The 15290-nt window shown below is 31.8% G+C and overlaps 1 pseudogene; it reads right to left on the bottom strand.

The window, feature by feature from the left end:
* Window positions 1-4989: 4989 nt before the first annotated feature.
* LOC149535628 (GDSL esterase/lipase At2g04570-like) lies at window positions 4990-7423 on the bottom strand (annotated as a pseudogene).
* Window positions 7424-15290: the final 7867 nt, after the last annotated feature.

Below are 15290 nucleotides of genomic sequence, written 5' to 3'. Positions count from 1 at the left end.
TGATGCGAGCATGAGTTGAAAATAAAAGAAATTAATTAAAAGATAGAATAAGTGAAAATAATAATGTTATTTTAATTTCATAAAGTGCACATGGGATTAAAAGTAATAAATTAATTAAAAATAGAAGTCAAGTGGAAAACTAAATAAATTTATTTAATAATTCAATTCAATGTGCATGAAGAGATTAATGCAGGATAAAGAAAGACTAAGGAAAGTTAATTTGGAGTTTGAGACTTGGAGCAAGGAGTCTTCTCAGGTGAATGCACAATTAGTGCCCCGATTTGAGTAGAAAACTCCTTATCACAACTTTGGGGTTCATTTTTGAGGGACCGAGAATTTTGGAGATAGGAATTTCGGGGAGAACTTTTCGAAGCAAAGTTCAGAAGGAGAATTCTAGGAAAGATTTTTAGAAGGAAGTTACTGAAGAGGAGCAAATTCTCTTATAGTTTTTTTGGGATTGCATATTAGCATCAGGCTCAGGTAGGGTCTTGTGTTTTGATCACTGATTAATTATGCAATTATCCTTTCCTATCTTCTTCGTGCCTGTGGATTGTATATTTGAATTCTCTGTGATGAAAGCTTAAATATTTCAATATTGTAAATTATTAAATGCTTGCCAATATATTCAACATACATAGAAATTAGAAGAGTGATCAGGAATCCTCATTTGATAGATTAAAGAAATCTAGATTTATTCGAGGAAGGGTTGAATTTTAAATTTAAAAAATGAAAATGGTAGACTGAAAATTCGAATGGTTAATATTATTTTCTCTATTAGATTATATTTGTGAATGTTTATTAAAAAAAAAACATTTGATTAAAAATGTATGATTTATAAATATATAATAATAATAAACATATATTATTAAGTTTAAATGAGAGGGGGATGTCTTTTAATAAACAAAACTATTTATTTTTTAGAGGAGGAGATTTAAATTCAATTTAAAAGTATATATATATATATATATATATATATAATATTAATGGGAGGGGCGGGAAACCCCACACCCCCCCCCCCCCGTTTGGCTATCAGTGGCTCTGTTGTCACTGTCCGTAGAGTACTACTGCAATGGCAGTACAGAGTATTGCCCATGGTCGCAGGCCTCTGCGACAGCCGCAGACCTACGGCCTGCTGCAATTTTAAATCACAGGCAATGTTTTTATTATAAATGTGTGTTATATTATATTTAATATTAATTAAATTTAGTTTATTAAATTTTTAATTAATTAAAATTTTAGTTTAGATTAAATATAATTTAATTAATAGTTTAATACAAATCTTAATTATTATTATAATTTTATAATTTTTTTAAAAGAAAATATTAATATTAAAATTTATTAAATTAATTAACAATTAAATGATATAAATTAATAATGGGGGGTTTGTTAATAGGATTATTTAATTTAATGTTTTAACTCTGGATAATTTTAGTTAATAAAATTATTGATAAATTTATTAATTATTAATAATTGGTCATTGTTGAGATATTAATATAAGCATTTAGTTTGATATTCATTAATTAAATATAAAGTTAAACGAAAATAGTAGAATTTTTTTTAATATTGCTTACATCAGAATTACTCGCTTAACTTAATAAGTTAAATGAATAACTTGTCCTTAGATTAGTTTAAGGAAATTGACTTAAATTAAATGGGGGTTATTCTGCTTACTCTTCAAATATTCAGTTGGGTTAATTATGGGGTAAACTCAGAATTGTTCATCTGCCTAGAACATGTATTAAAATGAAAACTAAAACTCTGTATTTAGCTCAATGTCATGTTTCAGAAAATCCAACTATTATTCTACCTTGTTTTCTTTGTGATGTCTGTGCTTTGGGGTTGATTAGATGTTGAGTAATTTAGGTTGTTACCAAAGGCTCGGGAGATTATGTGATTGTGATGATATGATGTTTTGGTCTTGATCTTTCTAAACCCAACCATGGTGATGTGTTGATATTGTGATTTATCATTGATGCCTTTAGATGTTGATAGAGATCTATCGTGATCAATATGATTATTATTTTATGCTATCAGTTGCTCATGGAGAAGTGATGTGATTATTGTGTATTATATTTATGATGTGTTTAGTCACTTGTATAGGATTGAGGTGATTTTATTATGCTTTTTGATTTTTGATTTCATGAGCCTAAGGTAGGTTATCTATGTGTAGTGTCGAGAAATGGCTTGCAATGAGGGTTGGGGCCCTAAGAGGCTGCCTGGAGAAACCCATTGTAAGTTGTTTTAATAAGTGAGAAAATCTCACCTAAATACTGACTTAAATGAACCTAATAAGATAACTATATGTTCTCTCCCATGCCTTGAGTGCTAGTATAGACTAGGATGGGGTAGAGAGAATGCTTGGTTGTGACATTGCATCCCATAGTATGCCTCATCAGTACTAGAGGATACTAGTGGCCATAGGATCATTGGGGACTCAGGATTCCTAGGGGATTGCTTGGGTAACTTCCAACGTGACTTTTGTGATGACACTTTCCTGCTTGCATAGTAGGTTTCCTATGTCTCTTGTACGCCTTTGGGTCTAGATGTCTATCTATGTTGGAACCTATGAGTTAGTATACTTTTAGGATTTTGCAAACTTAGAGAGTACTTGTGTTTTGTGTTTTGATAGTTTGTTTGAGACTTGAGACTATCTCCTCAGCGTGGTGGGAGTGGGCCATTTAGGTTCCACGCAGTCGGGTGGCAGTGCTTTTTACTCTTACCATTGAGATCTATCTATGATCACTATGGCTGGAGCTTTCTTGGTTGGCATTTACCTTCATTCTGTTCATGGATTATTATGATAGATGGTTAGGTTTTATGATGGATGTTTTATCATTATGGATGTATGGATGTATCATGTATGGTGAATGATTTCATTTATTTTACTATACTTTGTATCATGGATTTGAGGATGATGTATCTTTATTTCTACATATGTATATTCTTTTAAGCCTTTCATACCCTGTGACATGTATAGTGGATGAATGAGCATTCCGAATTAATTTGCCAAGTGGCATTCAGAACAAATGTATATTAAAGGACTTTGGACTTTCTAATTATTCTTTCATATGGATATGGTAGTTTTTAGACTTAGAATTAATTAAATTTAAATGTGACTCAACGTCTTGGGATTCTTAAGGAACGTAACCTGTTATGTATGTTTGTTGATGATTACATGTTATTTCTTCTACTACTATGTGTTTCATGTGTATGTTATACTTTCTTACTTTTAAAAAAAATGTTTAGCAAACTTAGTAAAACTTTAGGTTAATTTTTTTGGATCCCTTGGTGGGGCATTACACCATCAAGGAGGCACTTTAATGCAATTACTATAATGTAATGGAGAATTTGGTGCAAATTAAATAAAACTATGTTTCATCTCTAGTGTATCTATGTGCTAAGTGATGTCTACAAGATTGGCCTATGATTGAATGTACAAATCCACAATTAAAGAATCTAGTTGGAAAAGATAGTTTTAATTGTATTAGGTGCAAAGTATTTTGGTCTGATATGAGGGAATTTGTTTGTCTAAAAAAAAATTCATGTAAAAAGTGATCTATGGTTTTCTTAACAATTTTAGTAATCTAGACTATAATTCTTCTATTGTTATGATCCTTGTTGAATAACATGAGGAAGACACTATAGTATGTTGATGCATTGAAATGGTTTTTAGCTTGGTTGTTTAAAGTTAATGCTTACTTTTTTTTTAAGGGGTTGATGGTTAGTTGTACCCAATACCCCGAATCTTTTTGGTTTAACATATTAGTGGACCATGCATATAATAAGTATGCCTATAGAACTTTCAAGTACAATTCCCAAGTACCAACATATCTTAGTGGATTGATTTATTTAAATACATGGACTCAATAATCACTTTTAATGGAGGTAAAGAAGGAAATTAGTTCAAAGTAATGATCATTTCTCTATTTCTACAGGTCATTGAAACCATTCCTACATGAGGTTTGTGGTAATGAGAAATCATGTGTGCTAAGTTTGTCATGATTTGAAACCATCTTCTAAGAAATTTTCAATTAGTGAAAACTTGTATGTGAGGTTTGTGGTTAGCCAAAACCACCTCTTCTGCATAGTTTGTGAACAATAAGAAACAAATTCAAAATTGCATCAATGTGAAAACCCAAAGTGATTATGTAGTTTAGAGATAAATTTTTTGTAAGTGATTGTAAATGCATTCTTAACAAGGTTGTAAGTCAAGACCAGTTATTTCTAGACTATAGCGGGATATCTAAGTTTGTTTGATACTTATTTTATGGAAGAATTTTAAAAAGGTGAATTGGATACTCCCAACTACACTATCAACAAAGACCAACCAATGATCGACAGTCTTCTACAACTACATAGTTTATATGCAATACAATGTCATTCATGTTGATACCATACCTAATAATATGATTCACATCTAATTGTATGCTTCTATAAGTTTATGCTAAGGACCTATAAATTAATGCCAAGAACATGCGTTCAACAAAGCTCATATTTAGATTTTTCCTTCATACCATATTTCTTGATTCCCCTTACTAGAAATGAATATCGATACATAGAATATTAATGACATTATATCAGCATATATTTATACTCCCATATTAACTCATATATCATATCAAATCCTCATTCAAAAAATATTTTCCTATATAGAATATTAATGACATTATATCAGTATATAGTCATACTCCCATATTAACTCATATATCATATCAAATCCTCCACTCAAAATTTATTTTCCTTTATCGTGCAAATTTGATGGTAACCATAATGGGCTTTTATATCTCCAAATGAAATTGACGGCATTGAATTGGACCTGTCAACAGCCCTCAAGGACGACTCAACTATGAAAAATGTCATGTTCAAAAAGCCCAACAAACTCGTCATATATCTTAAATTATAACACTTTACAGTCATTGATGAATTGATGATCGTCTTCCTACAGTGATTAAGAAAATGCCTCTGCACCACTCAAATCATATGAGCTTGTTATAGCAATTTTAAATATTTTTCTAGCAACTTGTTAGCAAGTATTTCATATGCCTTCTGTGTTGGATGAACTGCATCCCAGAAAACAAATTTTGAAGCATCTGCACAAGTAATTGGAGTCAAAACATTGCAGGCAATCGCCATTTCTATGAATCCTGTCCCACAGCAGCCCCTATTTGACGAGTAAAACCCTGCACCCAGTCGAATTTATGAGAATACTTGTAATATATTTAAATCAAATTTATGAAACAATATGTAATAATTCAGAAGAATTTATCTGTAATGAAAATGATCGTTACACATAGTGCAATACACTATTCTCATTATAAAACTTTGATTGTGATATCACCTCTCATGTTAGATAAATTCCCATAGACAATTATTCATAAAAATAACTCAAACTTACAGAATTGAATCGTTATACCAACATTATATAAATAACAATAGAATTCATCAACCTACCGACCAACTTGTTTATATATATATATATATATATATATATATTCATAACATATTTCGTAGGATATTTGATAATGTCCAAAAGGATGTCGTAAATGTCTAGGTATGCCAATTTTATTAGGGGAAGGCGAGGTTGCAGTTTCTCCAAATTTTTCTTCAGTTTTGTGTTGTATGAGATTGCAATTTGGTTGGACTCTTCAATACACGTTGATCCTGCCGAATGCATTTCATTATCTCTCTCCAAAGGCAAGCATCCCAGTGGAGGGAGCCCGGTAACACCTATCTTTCGAGCACCCACTTTGTACAAATCCTGTTTAACCAAATCTCGTAATAAATCTCAGCACTTGACAAGAAAGGATTAAGTAACAGAAAAACATTGGTAATATTAGCAAAACAATACGGTAGGTCATAACACAAACAGCCATCGTTAAGCATCACACACTATTGAAGAATATAAGCTTGAGAAAACACTTTTAATCTAAGAATCAAGCCTCTGCAGAACACGGAACTCAAACATCTATAAGATGATGTTCACAAACTCATTAGCTTTAATAGCTTCGTATGTCAGTACACAATTTGCAACGTTTAATCATTCTTAATATTAAATAGAAATTACGACCAGAACCTTGATGAGATTGCTAGAAATATCAAGTAGAAAATCCTGGTACTGCTCCACGCTTAATTCACTTCTTCTTGTTGGAAGAGCCAAGTAATTCAGTACAAAATCGTTGGTACCAGCAACCATTAGAAATAGTGCATTCTCAATTATATTGGACGAGTTTTCCTTTCCTACAATACCCTCCAAACGTGCCTTGTACTCTTTAAACATTTCTACTTGTTTCCACATTGGTATTAAATTCTGCAAAACCATGTTAAACGAATACTATCATCAGTTAATGTCAAAATAAGGGCATTTTCATAGATCCCATTTTACTTTTATTCGTTTGCTTGTTATGCTCTGAGACTCTACATTCTTGTTAGCTATTCTTATGGCTATTCTTATGGATCTACTAATTATGTAATTAAGGATTGAGAATTTTCTTCCTGATTCTTTTCCTCATGAATCTTGAGCGGATGTTATTTATCATAACCAATTCAAGAATAAATATTAGAAAAAAGGAAGATTACATACCAAGGTCATCGCAGTGAGGTTATCATATCCAGTACCGGCTGAAGCGAAGCTGAGGCCCGTTAGAAAATCTTGGGTGCTTAGATCAGCCTCCAAATATGCCGGAAGCGTGTCCTTTAACCATAATGCTGCAGCTGCAGTGAAAATCTAATTAATTAGGTATTGAATATATTTATAAATATATAGTTTTCCATAAATAGCACTACTTATGTTTAATAAAGTTCTTATAAGAGTTCTCATGCAAACAACAAAAAAATTCAACACAAAATTTCTATATAGTTTTCATATAATTTATTTCTTAAAATTTTCATATAATTTTCTATAAAAGAAAATAAAAGATTTCTATTATTTATAATAGTTTAACAACACAAAACTCAAGTTAAGTTCCATCAATAAAATTGATACCACCATATCAATTTTAACTCCCAATACCATCAAGTCATTGATTCTCAATATATATATATATATATAAACATTAGCTAAGAACTTATTTCACATTGAATCTATTGTCATCCTTCTTTGAAGAAAATATTGAAGCCATCCAAAGTAGAAAAGAAATGTTACCTACGAAATCTGTTGGGAGTTTCCCATTAGAAAATCTACCAGTAGGTTTTTTATCAATAAAATCTTGTCCATATGGGGGATGATTGGCCTGAACAATGGTGGGGATGAAATTATTATTGCCTGGATCAATATGGAGTCCCCCAGTGCGTACAAAGCAGAAATCTGGACATTCCCATTAACAACTTTGCTTGCATTTCCTCTCTCAATGCCTTTCTCTCCGCGAGCTAAAACCACTATACACACAAAAAAGGAAATCCATGTATAACATTTAGGACAACCCATTCTTGCTCTCTTCATTGTTGTGAGAATTCAGTTGAACGCATCAGCTTTAAAGAGATCTATCATCAAAATAGTTTGGTGGTAACTTTTATGCTGATGTCGATTGAAGGAAAGCAGCACTTCCAGATAATTGTACCTACTTCCACGTTTTCATTGATTTGTAATAAATTCGAAATTTCCAATGTGCGGCTGCTTAATTCCTATTAATGGCATAACAAATCAAGCTGGGTAATTTAATTGCTGTCTAGAGTTATGACTCTTGTGTATGGACTCTATCTCTGAGTCTCAATTTTTTTTAATGCAAAAAATATTTTCTTATGATTCAAAATTTATAAAGGGTGACAATATAAATATAGGATGTTATTTTCAAAATAAATCACCCATTAATTAAAGTTTAATGAAGTTGGATCTTATTCATATTTACTTTTATCAAAAATTTTCACCAAGTTTAAATGACTTTAGATATTGAGAAAATATAAAGTATATATAAAGAAAATACAGTTTAAAACAATATTACTATATGTATATGTATATGTATATGTATATGTATATGTATATATATATATATGTATATATATATATATATGTATATATATATATATATATATGTATATATATATATATATGTATATATATATATATATGTATATATATATATATATGTATATATATATATATATATATATATATATACGCGTATATTTCTATATATAGATACATATACATATACATACACACACACACACACACACACACACACACACACACACATAGTAGGATAGGCTGACCTGGTAGGGGAGTCTCACCCCTTTACCAACTCTAGTTTACCTTTCCTATAGTAGTTTTCCATCCAACCCAGATAAAGGATAGGATCTTTGTTTGCACCATCAATCCCATAAGAGTTGTTTTGTGTGTGTGTGTGTGTGTGTGTGTGTGTGTTGTTGGAAATGGAAAGGAGTAACTGAGAAGGGGGATGAATTAATTACCACAAGAACAAATTCAAAAGTCCCTTCAAGACGTGAATACAATACAAAATCAATAATTTATTGTAACTTGGTTAACACTGAATATATTATTGTCACTTGATTAACACTGGACATGTACATATTAAGATGTTTAAATGTTATTAACCTTACTTAAATTAGTTGTAGAAACATAAAGCAAATAACATTAACACATGAGACACCAAGATTTAACATGGAAACTCAATTTGAAAAAATCACCAATTACAACTAGTTACTATTTTACACTCTTTTGTAGTGAGCCTAGTTAGGAGTGGCTTTGTTAGAGGTCTTCAAACACTTCAATCTAGAAATGCCACCTTGTTAGAGGATTTGGAAAATAGTTGTTAGGCTAACTATATTAGGAGATTTGATCCACTACTACAACTATTAGAGAGTAGCAATGACTTGACTTGATTGTTGTTGTAACTATATTTTCTTATTTCAGATCTCTGTTCTAGCTTGAATACTTTATCCCCCTTAATTAGAATATCTTGTGTAGCTCAATCAACTCAAATACTCTAATATCTTTCCAAATTTCTTCATTAATTAATCTTCTTCAATCCTATGCTTCTCTTCTTTCAATCCTCAACTTGACCTTGTACTTATATGAATAAAGTTGTCAAGTCGGCTTGAATATACTTTAGAACAGATAATTTTCATCTCTTAGGTCTGCTAGAATTAACTAGTAAATCAATTAAACTCAATATACTACCAGTCAGCTAACATGGAATTGATTACTTGATCAACTTAGAGAAACTCTTCGTTGACCAACCCAACTTGGTCAATACTGATTCTAAACTAGCTTTCCTTTTGTAACTAGGTGAACTTGGTCAACTCCTGACCCATGTCAACTTTCCTTTGGTAACCAAGTGAACTCGATTAACACTATATCTTCCTTAGATGCTTGAGTGACCTTGGTAAGAATTGACTCAAAAATAGAATGCTCAACATACACAAGAAATTATTTTCAACGCACAATTGAGCTCAACAATCATTGACTTGCTCGGTAAGGCTTGACATTTTATGTAACATCAAAAACAATATAAAAGTGTATAATTGCTTTCAATAATATCCCTATTTTGTATTGATGACAACACAATAGGTCATAGTATAGTGAAAATTTTAGAGAAAAATAGAAGTAAGGATAATATCCTTAATTTCATTTTGATTCTCATCCATTAGAACACCCTCTGACATCAATTTCATCCTCTAATTACAGTTTGTCTCTCTAACAACAAACTTTCCTTCTTTATTACACAAAAACTCTTTGATATGACAACAAACTCTCCCTCTTTGACATCTCATGCCAAAGACAACAATCAATGTGTTTTGTATGTACCTGATGGACTAATTCATATGCAATATGCTCTGACAATAATGCATCAATTTATTTGATCTTTAAAGTGCTTGGTTGATGCATCACTAAAATTTGATTAATGAGCTTCAGATAGGGGAATGACCCTTAGCTTATGTCTTAGATACAAAAATGAATCCTTAGGTAATGGCTTGGTGAATATATTTCCAATTTTTTCCTTTGTTTTCACATAATCCATTCTCACCTCCCTTTTTGCACTAATCCTCTCATAAAATGATATTGTATTACAATGTGCTTAGTTTTGGACATCACAGGATTCTTAGAAATGTTAATTGCACTAGTGTTATCATAGAAGATAACTATTGGATCCTTGATTTCTTCCTTCATATGTGTGATCAATTACTTGAACCAAATTATGTTGCACAATTAACTATTGCAGCAAGATATTTTTGCTTCTACTATTGACTAAGAGATGCAATTCTTCATGTTTGTTGTCCAAGGCACTAGCCTCTTTCCAAGAAAGAATGCTCCACCACTAGTGATTTTCCTATCATCAATACTTCCTTCCTAATTAGCATCAGTGAAGGCTTTCAATTAAAAGTTGTTTCCTCTCTTATAACAAAAACCATAATCTTTAGTCCCTTTTAGATACTTAATAAGTATTTTCATTGCCATGATATAGTTTTTATTTGGATTAGCAAAGAATCTTGCCATCATACCAACTGCCAATGCAATATCAGGTCTTGTGCGTACCACATACTGAAGTTTTCTAATCATTGATCTATATTTAGTTGGATCAACCTCCTTGGAATCATCATTTTTGGAAAGCTTATGTCTTGTAGACATAGGTGTTCCAATAGGTTTGGAGTCTTCCATTCCAATTTCTTCAATACCTCCTTGGTGTGCTTTGATTGAGTACTATAGATCTCATCTTTCTTTTCTTGAACTTGCAAGCCAATAAAGAATTTAATCTCTCCAAGCATTGACATTTCAAATTATTTTCTCATCTCCTCAGAAAAATATTTGCACAAATCATCATGTCTAGTGAATAATATGTCATCCAATAAACTTTATACTAGCACTATGTTCTTATTTGGTCCTTCCTTAATTCATAGGATGTTGTTTTCATTTTTCCTTTGAAAACCAATCTTTACTAGATGTATGTGCAATATTTCATACTAGGCTCTTGGGACTTGTTTGAGACCATATAAAGCTTTGTGTAGTCTTCAAACCATGTCCCTTTTGTTATGATCAATGAAACCTTCAAGTTGCTCAATGTAGACTTCTTCTTCTAGGATTCCATTCAGGAATGTTGAATTCACATCCATCTGATATAATTTTAATCCCTTATGAGCAGCATAAGAAAATAGTGTTCTAACACCTTCTAGTCTTGCAATAGCACAAAAAGTATCTCCACAATCAATAGCTTCATATTGATCATAACCTTTGCAAACTAACCTTTCTTTATTTCTTGAAACTTCCCCATTCTCATTCAACTTATTTCTAAAAACTCATTTTGCACAAATAACATTTTTTTCATTGGATCTAGGGACAAGAGTCCAAGTTTTGTTCAAGTTTTAATCTAACCAATCTCTTCATTCATTTCCTCAATCCAACTTTCATTTTCTAATGCATCTTTAATAGATCTAGGTTCAAACTTAGCAAGAAAAAATGTAGCTCTTAATTTGTTCCTTGTTATTGTGCCTTTGGAATGATCTCCAATGATTTTCTTAGGTGCATGATTCCTTCTGACATATCTACCAAGTATAGGTACCTTCTTTCTGAATTCACTTGGTTAACCATGCTCAAAATGATATTTTGAATCATGCTCGGATACCACTATCTATGACTAGCGTCTATCAGACTATGACTTGGTTTGTTGAAACTTCAGTCCTTTTGAATGTGACTTGGGTCCTCTAAACTATGAATCAGGTTGCACTAGTTGCAACTCAGATTGAACTAGAGATTTACGAGACTCAGGTGGTGAAGACTGGTGACTGCCAATTACATTTTCTTAAAGCTCAAGTAAAGTATCAAATTCATAGTAAACAATTTTTTTGTAGTTTTCAAGCTCTTTTCTACTTTGTTCTTCAATCCTTTTGCAAGCTCATCAATTTTTACATGTGCACTTTTGATGACTTTTTTAGTAGAGAGATTGAGACATTTATATGCTTTACTCTTGTTAGAGTATCCCAAGAATATTCCTTCATCAATTTTCACATCAAATTTTCCTTTCCTAGATTCTTTCAAGATATAAAATTTTTTTCAAAATACTTTTAAACAACAGATATTAGGTTTATAACCATACTATAATTCATAAGGTTTTTGATCCACGTCCTTATGTTGAACTTAGTTCAATGTATCTCTATCATTGATGTCCTTGCACAATCCATTATGGATCTATATTTTCTTTCTGCTATGTCATTCTTTTGAGGTGTATCAAGTGCAGATACATGTCTTTTAATTCCTCTCTTTTTGTAGAATTCATTAAACTCATTTGATATGAATTCTCCTCTATCTAACCTTAGACACTTTAGCTTCTTTCCTATTTCTTTGTCCACTCTACCCAGATACCACTTGAACTTTTGAAATTCTTTAGATTTATCTTTTAGGCATGTAACTATCATCATCTTGGAATAATCATCAACAAATAAAATAAAGTACTTATCTTCACAATAGGTTTCTATGCCAATTGGTCCATAAAGATCCATGTGAACTAGCTCCAACACTTCTTCAGAATGATAATTCTTTCTTTTGAAACTTGTCTTTCCCATCTTCCCAACTTGAAATTGTTGCACATGCCCTTATTATGTTTCTTTAGACCAGGAATGCCCCTCACTCTTTTGTTCTTTTTTATGTTGACTAGGTTATCAAAATTTACATGACACAACCTTTTATGCCATAACCATCTTTCCTCTATTCAAGCTAGGAAACATGAAATTTTAATTAGAACTAGGTAGAATAGATTAATGTTTGTTTGATTTCTAGTCCGAACTAGATTTCCTTTCCCATCTAACAGCTTAGCTTTCACATTCATGAACTCTACCTTGAATCAAATATTGTTCAAATGTGCCACACTAAGTAGATTGTGCTTCAATCCCTCAAACCACTGGGCATTGTCACACCTCATTTCATCAGTCAATGTGATGCAACATTTTCCTTTCAGATAACAAGGTTCATCATTTCCAAATCAAACACTCCCACCATCATAGTGTTCCATGTTCTCAAATTTAGATTTATCACGAGTCATGTCATGAGAACAACCACTATCAATAATCCATGTATCATTCTTGCTAATATGAGAAATTAGGGCCATCTTATCACTTTCATCATTTGATTCATATTTTATAGTAATGTAAACCATTTGATCTTCATTACTACTATCAAAATCATCAACCATATAATGATATTTCTTACCTATATCCTTTTAGTCTTTGCAACTTTTGAAATATTCCTTGCCTTTGTACTTGTCATGCTTCTTTTCTTCTTAGCCTTCTTTTTTTGGACACCTTGTAGCAATGTGAACACCTTCTTCAGAAAATAAATAGATTAGAGGTATTTTACCTTTGTACTTTCCTTTTCCTTCAGGAAATCTTCTTGCAAGTAGGGATTCAATGAATTCAAGGTCATCATTAGAATTATCTTCATCTTTAGCATTAGACTTTCTGTTTTTGTATTTTCCACATTTCTTCTTGAGTGATATCTTAGCTTAAAAGAAAACTAAATTCTACTAGAGTTAGGAACATAGTTATCAAAATTATCTAACTCAAAGGTTGTTAACCTTCCCACTAGTGCATCCAAAGTTATATTATTTTTAGGATCACATATCATCTCTCAAATAGCTAACTCTCTAATTATATAAATAGGAAGAAGAGTTTTGAGTACCTTGCTAACTAAAGTCACATCTTCTATTTTTCCTCCTGAGGCTCTAATTGCACTTACACTTGCTTTGATTCTTTCACTATATTGTGCAATATTTTCATCTTCTCTCATCTACATCTAATCAAATTGAGCTCTTAGACTTTCTGTCGTAGCTCTTCTCACATTACCATCTCCTTCATAGATATCTTTTAGCTTGTTCCACATTTCATGAGCAGTAGGACAATATTTGAATTCATCAAATTCAACATAATTGAGAGTTGAGGCAATGTCAATCATCATTTTGTTATGATTCTTCTTCCCCACAATTTGATCCACATACAAATGTCTAGTAGGTACCACATATTTTTTCATCCAGATATTTCAGGCTTGTGTATCCAATAGTTGCCAAATGTAGCTTCATAAGTTTCTACCATGCTTGGAAGTCATCTTTATTCAGCTTAGGAATCTCCCTTCTATAAGACATATTTGATCTTTAGCTTAGGTCCTTGAAACCTTATCTATAAGCACCAAATGCTATGATACCAATTTTTGGAAATGGAAAGGAATGACTGTGAGGGGAGGGGTGAATCAGTTACCACAAAATCAAATCCAAAAGTCCCTTCAAGATGTCAATACAACATAAATTTACTAACTTGTTATAACCCGGTTAACATTGAATACATTACTATCACTTGGTTAGCACTGAGCATGGAGATCTTAAGATTTTTAAATGTGATTAACCTTAACTTAGTTGTAGAAACATAAATCAAATAGCATGAACACATGAGAAACTAAGGTTTGATGTTGAAGACCAATTTGAGAAAACCACCAATTGCAACTAGTTACTATTTTTCACTCTTCTGAAGTGAGTCTATTAGGAGCCAACCCAATTAAAGGTTACAAAATGAACTCTTTGGTGTGACCTTCTTAAAATTTTTAATTCAGCCTATTAGGTGTGGCCTTTATAGAGGCATTCAGACACTTTAATCTAGAAATTCCACATTGTTAGAGGATTTCACAAATAGTTATTAGGCTAACTCTATTAGGAGATTTGATTCACTGCTACAATTATTAGAGAGTAACAACGACTTGACCTAACTACTAATGCAACCATCTTTGCTGATTTTAGATCTCTATTATGGCTTGAATACTTAATCCTCCTTGATTAGAATATTTTTTCTAGCTTAGTCAACTCAGATACTCGATTATCCTTCCAATTCACTTCCTTAATTTATCTTCTTCAATCCCATGCTTCTTTTCTTTCAATCCTCAACTTGACCTTATACTTATATGAATAGACTTGCCAAGTCAACTTGAATATACTTTTGAACAAAAAAATTCATCCCTTAAGTTAGCTAGCATTGATGAGTAAATCAATTCAACTCAATATGCTATCATTCAGCTAACATAGAGTTGAGTAGTTGGTCAACTTAGAGAAACTCTTCATTAATCTACCCAAATTGGTCATTACTGATTTTGAACTACTTTCCTTTGGTAACTAAGTGAACTCATTTAACTCAGTATCTATGGCAACTTTCCTTTCGTAACTGAGTGAACTTGGTTAACATAATATCTTCCTTCAATGCACAAGTGAGCTCGGTAAGAACTTACTCAGAACTAGAATGCTAGGATACAAAGGAAATTGTTTTCAATCCCTGAGTGAGCTCAACAATCACTGACTTTCTTGGTA

Source organism: Cupressus sempervirens, chromosome 10 (genome assembly GCF_028749045.1).
Source record: "Cupressus sempervirens isolate cs-2001-9-10 chromosome 10, ASM2874904v1, whole genome shotgun sequence".
Classification (NCBI taxonomy): domain Eukaryota; kingdom Viridiplantae; phylum Streptophyta; class Pinopsida; order Cupressales; family Cupressaceae; genus Cupressus; species Cupressus sempervirens.
This window is presented reverse-complemented; position numbering and strand designations above follow the sequence as displayed.